This window comes from Galeopterus variegatus, unplaced genomic scaffold (assembly GCF_000696425.1).
Source record: "Galeopterus variegatus unplaced genomic scaffold, G_variegatus-3.0.2 Scaffold818, whole genome shotgun sequence".
NCBI lineage: Eukaryota > Metazoa > Chordata > Mammalia > Dermoptera > Cynocephalidae > Galeopterus > Galeopterus variegatus.
Genome location: NW_007726929.1, coordinates 87,659 through 92,657, shown reverse-complemented (window position 1 = coordinate 92,657; position 4,999 = coordinate 87,659).

Here is a 4,999-nt window from a genome sequence, read left to right as displayed (position 1 = left end):
AATTATTCCAAGATGTGTATTTTTATTGCTAGTAAAAATTGTATCCTTTTAATTTTTATTTATTTATTTATTGACCAGTAAGGGGATCGCAACCCTCAGCACGGTGTCATCAACACTTCGCTCAGCCAGTGAGTGCACCGGCCATCCCTAAAAATTGTATCCTTTTAAAAGTACATTTTCTAACTGAGAAAGTGATAGTATATAGAAGTGCAATTGACTTTTATATATTGGTCTTATCTCAGACAAATTGTTAAACTCTCTTAATAATTTGACTGTAGATTATTTTGCTTTTCTATATAGAAAATTACATCATCTATGAAAAATGGCAGGTTTATCTTTTTCTTTTCAATCCTTAGAATTTTATTTATCTCTTAATTTTTTTCTGAGGCTTCTAATAGAATGTTGAATTGAAATGGTAATAGTAGGCATACTCCACTTATTCCTGATTTAAAAAGGAATACTTTTAAATTTCAGAATTTAGTAAGATGTTTGCTATAGGGTTTTTGGGTTTTTTTTGTTTTTGTAGATATCAGCTTTAGAAAATTTCTTTATTTTTTCCCCTCAGGTTGGAGAAATAGAAAGTTCCTTTATATTATTTATTTGCTAAGAGTTTTATTTTTAATCATGAATGGATGTTGAATTTTATCAAATGTTTTCTATGTATGTTTTGAAATAATTCTATGGGTTTTTTTTTTTTTCTTTAATCTGTTAATAAAAAGTGATGCATTCATAGATTTTTCTAATGTTGAACTCTGTGGTCAGAGAACATTGTTTGCATGAAATTGAGTCTGGAATTTGTTGAGACTTGCTTTATGCCTAGTCCATTATCAATATGCAAAGGTGATCCATATGTGCTTTAAAATTGGGAACATTCTCCAGTCGTAAGGTATGGAGTTCTATATACGTACATTAGGTCACATCTTAATGGGGTTGTTAAAACCTTATTGATGATTTTTTGTTTACTTGATCTACCAAATCCTGATAGATCTTCCACTATTTGTCTGTTATATATATATTTTTTGAAGCTATGCTATTATGTGTGCACAAATTAAATAATTATATTTCTTCCTGGTTAATTGAGTCTTTAATCATTTTGTAATGACCCACTTTGTATAAACATTTATAGTAATGTTTCTGTCTTTAAGTCTGTTTTGTCTGATGTTAATATGACTACACCAGATTTATTTTAGTTAATATTTGTCTAATACGTTTTGTTTCATCCTTTAACTTTCAACTTTTCTGAGCTCCTAGAGCTGAATTTCTCTTTTTTGGCTCACTTTGACAATCTTCATCTTGTTATTGTGATTACTGATGTATTCAATTTATTTCTACCATATAGCACATAGTAGGCACTCGGGAAACAAGCCACTCTCAGCCCGAGGCCACGTGGAGGCCTGCTGGCAGTGGGGGCCTGGAAAGGGAAGCGAGGCCTCTTCTTGGGAGGGGATGTATGTCACTATTACCCCTAGTCTGGGGGACCTGCAGGACATGGTTTTCCTGAGAAAAGCATGGCGTTTCCAGAAAGACTTGGCTGAGAAAACCCCAACCTAGTCTGAGGCCACATAACTGTTTCCTAGAAACTAGATGTGAGTGAAACTCGGCCGGTGCCCGAGTCACAGCTTACATTTCCTGTTTTTCATCCACGAGCTAATAAAGTTATTTCCTTCTTATGCTGTGTGGCTGAGCAGGAAGGCCCCACTGCCTCAAGGCTCCAGGCCAGCTATTATCCGCCTGGCAGAGGGAGGAAGTGGCCTGGCCTCCCCTGGGAGGAGCTTCCTCTCGTCATGGGCAGCACTGTCAACTCTTCTCCCCTCCACATGCTCCCTGGCAGCCGCAGCTGCTCTGGGCCATTGGAACCATTTCTACCCTACCACTTTCCAGAGCTCTGTCCCCCACCTGGAGAACCACTGATCTGGTCCTCTTGGAAATCTCCCTGGACATCTGACCAGTTCCCCAAGTAGCACAAGTCCCAAGTGGAAGTTATCTTGCCTCGCCCATGTTCTTCCCGGTGCTCCTGGTGTCCCCCAGCTCTGTGTGCTATCACCATCCATCCAGCTGTCCATCAGGATCAAGGGCATCATTTCGCTTCCTGGCCAGTCCCTGTGACCATTGCCAGACACCTTGGTCTGGGCCTCTGGCCCTGGCACAGGCTCCAGCAGTGTGGAGAGGGCTCTTGCCTGGCCCTGGCTCTGCCTCCCACTTGTTAGGATCTTCTCCAGGGCAGGGATAGGTCAGATTCATCACTGTGGACCTAGTGTCCAGCTCAGGCTGTGGCCTGGGAAGACTGCTGGGGAAAATTTGTTGAGCAAACAAATACAGTGAATGAATGAATGAATGAATGAATGAATCCATAGGCTCTCCGGAGTCTTCTTCAGGACAACACCTGTCACTCCAGCTCCCTTAACTACCCGCCCTGGCTATAGTTTCCAGACCCTTCTGCCTCCTGCCCCTTCCTCTGAACCTGCTCCAGTTCCCACAATCTTCTCCACATGTGGAACCCAGCTGCAGACACCGTCCTGGTCCCTCCTCGAGTTCAGGGCCCTGGCTCAGCCTCTGGACTAGCATGGTCCTGCACTGACAGTGTCAGCTCTAGATGCCAGGGATGTTTTAGTGAGTCATTCGTTCTCTATTCACTCAAAAGCTTATGGAGCCTGGAGCATGTGTCCTGCACTGGGAGTACAGCATGACAAAGGTGGACAAGGTCCCTCCCCGATGTGCTTACTCACCAGGTCCAGGAGCAGAGGACCCAGCAGCATCCAGTCACTGGTGGCGTCGGTGGGATGGAGCCCTTGCATATGTGTGTGGCCCTTGGGGTCCGCGAAGGTCACAGATGCTGGGGTCAGGCAGCCCTGACATTGAGGACTGTGTGACCTTGAGAAAGTGACTCTCTGAGCCCCCGTTTCCTTTGCAGGAATGGATGTTAATAACCCCCACCTCACCAGAGGATGAAGTGCATAGACACAAGGGAAGGCATTTAGGAAAGCCCCTGGCACGTATGAGGGGCTCAAGCTGGGTCCAGCTCAAGCTGGGGAGCCCAAAGTCAGCCTTGCAGTAGGGGGATGAGGCCAGCACTGCTGAAAGCCTTCTCACCCTCCTCAGCTCAGAAGGATCTCAAAGCTAAGACAGAGCTACGGTGGAGGGGCACGGAGTTGAATAGGCACAGGGTTAGGAGGAGAGGAAAGAGAAAGATAGAGGTCTGAGTTGGGCACGTTATGTACATGAAGTCAGAATCTTCAGAAGTCTGGGGCCTAGCATAGCGTCCCCACTGCCTTACCCTGAGGAAACTGAGGCTGAGAGGAAGTGACGTGCCACAGGTGAGTGGAAGAACTATGTTCAAATCCAGATTTGCAGGACTCCTGTGCTCATGCCCCTCATCTTGCACTGAGGTTGGGGGCTTCAGCCTGGTCCTTCACCTCCTTTCTCACAGTCTTGGCCCCTGGGATTGACTGAGCTAGTCCTCCCTGCCCTGGGCATCTTATTCATCCCTGATCAGTTCATCTTGTGTTTCCAGCCCAGCCCGGAAGCCTGCAGATGCATGGTGGACCCTATTCTGCCCCTGGCTGGGCCACTGTATGTGCTTGTTTCCCGGATCTGTAGCCAAAAGGAGCTGGAATGGCCTCTGTGCTGAGCTCCTCCTGCAGATGCATGGTGGACCCTATTCTGCCCCTGGCTGGGCCACTGTATGTGCTTGTTTCCTGGATCTGTAGCCAAAAGGAGCTGGAATGGCCTCTGTGCTGAGCTCCTGCAGTGAGGGCCCGGGCTGGCCTCATTCCCGTGTCTCCAGCACTCAACCAGGGCTCAGCTCGGAGCAGGAGCCAGGAAAAGTCTTGCTGAAGAAAAAAGTGGCCGAGGGTGGCCTGGGTTCCAGAATGCCCTGAGAGGGTGACAGTTTCCCCACTATACAGAAGAGGGCAAAGAATATGGAGCATGGTGGCCCAAAGTCCCAGATGTGAGTCCCACCTTGGCCCTGGGTTATTATGTGTGTGTGGCAAAATATATGTAACATAAAACTTACTGATTTAACCCTTTTAGAGTGTCCAATTCAGTTGCGTCAAGTACATTCATATAGTTGTGCAACCGTCACCGCTATCCATCTCTAAACTCTTTCATCACCTCAAACTTTTGGCCATTGCTTTGGCTGTGAGCCCTCAAGTGAATGAACTCTGTTCCTGTGAGCCTCAGTGTCTCATTCCCAACCCAGAGAGAGTGCTCCTGAAGGAGGTGGGCGTGGGCCTTTCCCACGCTTCTGGGTCAAGGGGGTGCAGCCAGGAGTGGCTCTATTGTTCCCAAGTTGGTACAGGTTAGTCTGTCAAGGACACTTCCTACAGAACAAGATCGTTTGTAATGATAATGATAATTAGGGGACAGTCATTGAGGAGAGGACCCTAGAAAGCCAGGGAGCTAGGAGACTGGGTCCTACACCTGCTCTGCCACTAAGTAGCTGTGTGGCCTTGGCCAAGTCCCTGCTCCTGTTGGGCCTTAGCTTCTTCTTCATACAAAGAAGTGGGGACTTTCTCAGTGCCCAAAACCCTTCCTCTCTATTATCAGACTAACTCCTCACCTCTCCTGGGCCAGCAGGCTGGGTCACTGGTTCCTCTGAGTGTGGGTGGGGAAGCAGATGTTCCCAAGGCCCTCCACTCCCTGAATACTATTGTGTACTTGTCCCCAGGTCACAAGACTTTGAGGACATGGGTCCTCACTTTCTCTCATTCATTCATTCACTCACTCATTCATTCATTCATATACTTAATGAAACTTTGTCTGTGCTGGGCCAGGTGTGGGGGCCACAGAGATGCATCGGACCTGCCTACCTTCCAGGGGCTTCCTGTCTGGCAGGAGGTCAGAGCCAGGCACAGATGTGGTGGATCAGCGCTGGGCCTGCAGGGGTGAGACGCAGCTCCCGTGCCCTCTGCCCTGCACAGGGTGGTCTGAGACATGCTGTGACAGATGCCCATCTTCGTCAGGGTCTGTTTGCAGAACAGGGATGAATAACAGCTGC